The 7,228-nt window shown below is 41.3% G+C and overlaps 1 long non-coding RNA gene across 1 annotated transcript; it reads left to right on the plus strand.

Moving 5' to 3' along the window:
* Positions 1-5,544: 5,544 nt before the first annotated feature.
* On the plus strand, positions 5,545-6,651 carry LOC125086752 (uncharacterized). The gene is made up of 3 exons (XR_007123258.1): positions 5,545-5,635; positions 6,093-6,169; positions 6,560-6,651. It is a non-coding gene; the product is annotated as an uncharacterized LOC125086752 (long non-coding RNA).
* The last annotated feature ends 577 nt before the right edge of the window (positions 6,652-7,228 follow it).

A 7,228-nucleotide genomic window follows, 5' to 3' on the forward strand; every position in this document is an offset into this window, starting at 1 on the left:
TATTGCCGGCCTCTGAGAGCCTTTGGGCTCTCTCTGTGTCACAGAGGGGCAGCATGAGGTATACAAAGGACCACTCGTTGAGGCCCACATGGTGAACTGACCAGTGATAAAACACATGCATCTGGTAGGGAAAGCAGGGGAAGACCCCCACGTGAACCTGCTGACTTCTGGTTATGCAATTTTGAACAAGTGTTGGAACCTCTCTGAGCCCCAATTTTATCTGCAAAATAGGAAAAATAATATCTACCACATTGGTTTGTTTTGTTTTGATTTCTGAAGGTAGAATGAGACAACAGGCATAAATCACATGCACCGTGCCTGGCACTAATAAATGCTCCATATATGTTAGTTCTCACTCTCCCACAAATATAGAAGAGGGAGTCGAGTTGGTGGGGTTGGGGGGGAGAGTAGTGATGGTGGTGGTGAAAAGCTAAACAAAACAGAAAACCTAGCAAAAGAACCCGAAATCCAGGAGCAGTCCAATCAATGCAACTGCAGAAGCAGACCATGCTGTCATTGCTTAACCAATTTTGCAGAGGAAAAAAAAAATCAAAGGATAGCTACAAATGAAAAACAAACAGAGCAAAACCAATACTCATTTATCTACAACTAGTTTGCTGTCAGAGGAGGGGCAAGTCCCTCTGCCCAGGGACCTGTCGATTCCAATTGTGCAGAAAGATGACAGGCAAGAGATGCCCTCTCTTCCTCAACCCTGGAGGATGAGGGAGAAGAAAGGAAGGAGGGAGTTCAGCTGAAGAAAGAAGGGGGGACAGCCAGCCAAGATGATAGAGATGTCAAGCTGCTCCTGTAGCATAGTGTGTGAGCTTCCCTCATCTGGCTGGCGTAGCATTGCTCAGTTTGCAAAGACATTTCTGGTTCTATACAAAGACCCAGAAGGCTCCAGAAAAGCAGAGCCATTACCAGCTGAGGTGTGAACCCAGGGCAGGGCTGCCATGAAGTGCAAGTGGCAAGTCGTGCACAGCACAAAGACTCCTAGCCTAAAGGATATGTAGGAGCTCAAATCCAGTGTGTCTTCCTTTAGGGTCCTGCTCTGATGGGGTGACCTGGGATATCCTTCCTATCTCTGGAAGTCAAGGCATTTTACAGCTAGCTTCGGGCTCTTTGGAAATCCCAGCCCATGGGACTTCTCTGCTGGGCCAGATTGGAACCAGGAGCATCACTGGGGAGTAGATATGCTCCTGGCTTTGGCTCCAAGCTGCCTGGGAGATTCTGGTGCTGCCAGTCACTTACTATGTGACTTGGAGAAGTTAGATATATGCAATTTGTGTCTAATATATAAGATAACCATAATCTAAATAGTTGAAGATAAAGGAATGTAAATGGTGGTAAAGTTCCACATTCTGCTTGAAGTGACAAAACAATGATTCTAAGTAGACTGTGAAAAGTTAAGTATGTATAATTTAATTCCTAGAGCAATCAGTAAAAGAACATTTAAAGAAGTTATACAAAGAGATATAGTAAAAAAATTTATAAATTAAAATAGAATAAAAAAAATGTTTACCTAACCCAAAATAAGTCAGAAAAGGAGGAAACAGAGAAACAAATAAAAGAGATTACAAAGATTAAACGGGAAACTGATAAAATGGTAGATCTAAATCAAAACACATCATTAGGGGTGCCTGGGTGGCTCAGAGGGTTAAGCCTTTGCCTTCGACTCAGGTCATGATCTCAGGGTCTTGGGATCAAGCCCCACATCGGGCTCTCTGTTCAGCAGGGAGCCTGCTTCCTCCTCTCTCTCTGCCTGCCTCTCTGCCTACTTGTGATATCTATCAAAAAAACAAACAAACAAAAAAAACAAAAAACAAAAAACACATCATTAGTTACATTAAATGTAAATGGTCTAAACACACACATTTAAATGTAGAGATCATCAGGATGGGTGAAAAAAACCAACTCTGACCCAAATATAGACTGTCTACAAGACACTCACATCATAGATAGATAGATAGATAGATAGATAGATAGATATAGATAGGTTACAAGAAAAAGGGTGGAAAACATATACCATGCAAATACCAACCAAAAGAAAGCTTGGTGGCTTTATTAAGATCAAAGTAGACTTCAGACAAAAAAATAATCAGAGATAAAATGGGTTTTTACATAATGATAAAAGGATCAATTCACAAAGAAGACAAAGTCTAAATGTGGATGCACTTAACAACAGGTTCAAAATACATGAAGTAGAAGCTAATAGAACCGAAAGGAGAGATAGACAAATCTGTAATTGTAATTGGAAACATCAACACTCCTTTCTCAGTTATTGATAGAATTAGTAGACAAAAAAATCAGCAGAACTGATTCAATCAATTGGATCTAATAGACATTTGTAGAACACTTAACCCAACAAAAGTATAATATCCATTCTTTTCAAGTGCACATAGAATATTCACCAACCTAGGGAATATTATGAGTCATAAAACAAATATTAACAAATTTTAATTGAAATCATGCAAAGTATGTTCTCCGAGCATAATGGAACTGAACCAGATCAGTAATGGAAAGATAACAGGAAAATCTCCAGACACTTTGAGTTGAAAAATATACTTCTAAATAATTCATGAGTCAAATAAGAAGCCTCAAGGGAAATTAGAAAATATTTTGAACTGAAAGAAAATGAAAACACAGCATATCGAAATTTGTGGAATGTAGTCAGGCAGTAGTTAGAATTTATAGCATTAAACACTTATATTAGAAAAGAAGAAAGTTTTCAAATCATTAATCTTAGATTCCATCTTAAGAAACTGGAAAGGGAAGAACAAAATAACCCCCAAGCAAGGAGGTGGAAGATAGAGCACAGAAATCAACACTATTGAAAAGAGAAAAGCAATTTTAAAAATCAATGAAACCAGAAGCTGGTTCTTTGAATATATAAATAAAATTGATAAATTTCTAACAAGACTGATAAAGAAAAAAGAGAGAAAGAGAAGACAAAATTACGAGTATCAGGAATGAAAGAAAGGATATCACAATAGACATTAAAAGGATATTAAAGGAATAATATGAACAACTCCAGGCACATAAATTTGACAGATAAACTGTACAAAAACCACAAACTACCAAAACTTACCCAAGATAAAATAGATAACCTAAATAGTCCTATGATTCATAAAGAAATTGAATTTGTAGATAAAAAAATCTTAAAAAAAATCAATCTCCCAGTCAAGATGATTTCTCTGGTGAATTCTTCCAAACATTTAAAAAAGAAATAACACAAATTCTACACAATCTTTTCAAGAAAACAGAGGAAGAAGGAACACTTCCCAATTCATTTTATGAGGCCAGTATTATCCTAACCACAAAACCAGACATCGAAAGCATAAAAAAAGAAAACTATAGATCAGTTTCCCTCAGGAATATAGATACAAAATTTCCTAACAAAGTATTAGCAAATTGATTCCAGCAATACATAAAAAGCATAATACACAATGACTAAGTAGAGTTTATCACAGGAGTGCCAAGCTGCTTAAACATTCAAAAATTAATCAATGTCAGCCACCATATTAATAGGCTGAAGAAGAAAAACCAGATAATCATATCAACTAATGCAGAAAACACATTGAACAAAATTCAGTAGTGATTTATGATACAAACTCTCAGGAAACTAGAAACGTAAGGGTATTTCCTCAACCTGATAACAGATACCTATACTAAAAAAAAAAAAAAAAACAAAAAAAAAACAACAACCAAACCCTACCACTAACATCATACTTAATGGTGAAAAATATGTTTCCCCCTAAGATTGGCAACATGTCAAGGATATCCATTCACCAATGGAAGTTCTAGCTGATGCAATCAGGAAACAAAAACAAAGGCATACAGATTGAAAAGTAATAAAAAGAACTGTCCCTATTCCCAGACCATATTGTTTGTCTGTGTGGAAAATTCTAAAGAATCTACAAAAATAAAAACTCCTACAACTAAGTTGCTGTTTGGCAAGGTCACAGGATACAAAATCAACACAGAAAGATCAATCATATTTTTATATACCACCAATAAATAATTGGATACCAAATTTTAAAAAGTATCATTTACAATAGCTCCAAAAATATGAAATACTTATATATAAGGTTAACAAAAGACATTAAGAGTTCTGTGTGCTGAAAACTACAAAATAAAGATGAAAGAAATCAAAGAAACCTTCTTAGAAGAAAGCATAGGAGAAAACTTAAGTGATTTTAGGATAGGCAAAAGAATTCTTAGCTATGACTTCAAAAACATGATGTATAAAATGAAAATTTGATAAGTTGGATTTCATCAAGATTAAAAACTCCTACTAAATTAAAGACACTGCTAAGACAAAACATAGGCTGGGAGTATATATTTGCAAATCACATATCTGACAAAGGACTTGTATCCACAATATATAAAGAACTCTCAAAACTCAGTTATAAGAAAATGACCCAATAAAAAATGAGCAAGACATATTTCATCAGAATATATAGATGGCAAGCAAGCACATGAAAAGATGTTTGGCATCATTAACTGCTAGGAAATGCAAATTAAAACCACAATAAGATCTCATTACCCACCTTTAGGATGGTTAAAATAAAAATACCGACAAAACCAAATGGGGGTGAAGATGCGGAAAAAGTGAAATTCCCATACATTGCTGGTGGGAATGCAAATGGTACAGTCAACCCAGGAAACAGTTCGGCTGTTTCTTATTAAATGTATATGTCCTACAACCCAGCAGTCCTGCTCCCAGGTATTTACCTAAGAGGAAGGAAGACTGTAAGTGAGCATTCAGAGCAGCTCTGTTTATGATCTCTCCAAAGTGGAAACAACCCAATTGTCCTTCAGCGAGTGAATGGATGTGTACATCCATGCAACGAGACACTCCTCAGCAATAAAAAGGAATGAACTGTGGACACACATACCACTCTAGATGTGTCTCAAAGGCATTATGCTGAGTGAAAAAAACCAATCTCACAAGGTCACATGTTGTATGGTTCCATTCATATAACACTCTGGAAGAGGCAAAACTATTGCGATAGAGAACAGGTTTGTGGTTGCCCAGGAATGGGAGTGGGGGAAATGTGGAAGTCTGGGGGGCAGTAGGAGGGGCTCTTCCCTGGTGCTGGAAAGCTCTGTTGCTATGGGCACATGAATCTATGCAGGTGTTAAAATTCATGGAATTTATATATATATATATATATATATATATATATATATATAAAATTAATAAATTAGTACATAAAATAAGATAGGTCAGGGAAAGAATGAAAAGGGCATCAGTACCTTGGCAGGCCAGTGTGCGGGAGGCCCTGGGATGGAAGAAATCAAGTTGCAGAAGGATGTGAAGGCAGGGGTCTAAACACCCCTCCCTGGCAGAAGGTCCCATTCCGGAGCCAAGTCTGGGAAGTCCTAGGTTTTACTGTCAGAAGAGGACAGTTTCTTTTTCGATCATCACTTCCCATTGTCACCATCTCATCAGGTCCAGCTTGGGAGCACTGGGAAACCCATGTTTATCTGACTTCACACATTAAAAACATCCTTCAACCTCACAGGGACATTTATCTCCTCTCGCCTTCCTCTCGGGAAGACTTGTCCTGCTGCTCCAGCCATAGTTGCCTGTGTTGGAAGCCAGGGGGCATTTTTGTGTTTCCCGACCTCTGTAAGTCAAATGAGAAGTTCCTTAATATGTTTTGAATCTCTGCGGCTATCTTGCCTAACCCAGGTGGCAGTCCCTGCCTCCCCAACTTTAGCCTCCCACTGCTCCTCCCCTGCAGTCTTGCGGGCTCCATCCATGCACACCCCAGCCAAGATGCTCTTTCTGGGGCACACACCTCACTTCCCTGCTTAAAGCCACAGGGGCTTCTGGTACAGATGGTGAGGGGGCGGAAGGGGTGAGGGAGATGGGAAGTGGGGGCACAACTTCTTCCTTAGCCTGGCCATGTGGGGTCTGGCTCCTTCCAGCCTCGGTTTCCTTACAGCCTCTCTAGCCCATGCCTCTCTTTCTGGATGTCAGAGACCTATTCAGTCCTCCCCTCCAGAGTTCTGTCCTTACTGTTCCCTGTGCCTGGAATGACCTCTCATCTCCTTTGCTTGGCTAATTCCCACTTTTCTTTCAGTCCCATCTTGGGCAGTGTCTCCTCCCAGAAGTTTTCCTTGACCTCATTCTACCCGGGATAGCTCATGTACCTGTAGGGTGAGTTTAAAGCCTTTCGTTGTCAGGGCATCCATTTTAAAAGACATCCATCTAGAATGAACATATTCCAGCTGTATGACCCAGCTTCTAGCAAACAACCAGATGATGAAGTTGGCTACCCTCCCTCATGAAGGCATGCCCCATCCAGAGTCGGCCAGGCTCTGCCCTGTGACTGATGGCTGGGAGTCCATCTGGACGGTGGGAGGAAGATACCTGTGTCCCTCTGCCCTGCAAGCCATCCGTGGCTGTTTATGGAGCTCTATGTAGCAGGAGAATCCCAATTTGAGCCCGAAGCCCGAGGTGCCAGTGTGGGCTTTCCCACTAGCTCCCACTGTGACCTGGGATAAAGCACCACCCCTCACCAACCTCAGTTTTCCATCTTTGGGATAGGACGCGTGAAACCTGCCAGCTTGTGTCTCAGAGGGTTTGGCTCACGGGTCCTAAAGCTGGGGGGGACGCTGCAGCCTTGGATCAGTGGGATGACGGGGAAGACGGGCCGCCAGGGGCTGCACATGCCCTCTCAAACATGCTCAGTCAAAGGCGTGCAAGGTGAAGGCATGTTTGTGGGACGGCTGAATACCCCCTGCCCCCCTTCTCTGGCACCCCCTCTTAATTGCAGGGTGGGCAGCTGCCATCGTCCCCCCCCCTTCTCTTACCCGCGTTTTGTTCAAACCCCTAATTTGTCAGTCAAGGAAGCAACAGCGCATTATCGATGGGTGGAACGTGCCAGGCAAAAATGTGGCGTTCATTCAGCCTGGGGCCTGAGTGGGGAGGGGCACCGAGTTATTTCCCTGCCCGCAGAGTTGGAGGTCGGGATGGTGCCTTTCCCCTCACACCCTTTCATTTCTTCACCTGGAGATTGTGCTTCTGAACGGAGGCAGTCAGCGGGCACGCAGTGGGCGCTTTGCTTTCCTCTGACAGTTGCCATTAATAAAACATGACATTAAATCGGAGCTCGGAGGGGATAATTGGATCCATTTATCACGCCAGCAGCCAGAGAGAGGGCTGGCTCACCCGCACAGAGGCTGGTGACCAGACACCAGGGGGCGAGCTAAGCAC

The sequence above is a fragment of the Lutra lutra genome, chromosome 16 (assembly GCF_902655055.1).
Source record: "Lutra lutra chromosome 16, mLutLut1.2, whole genome shotgun sequence".
Taxonomy (NCBI): domain Eukaryota; kingdom Metazoa; phylum Chordata; class Mammalia; order Carnivora; family Mustelidae; genus Lutra; species Lutra lutra.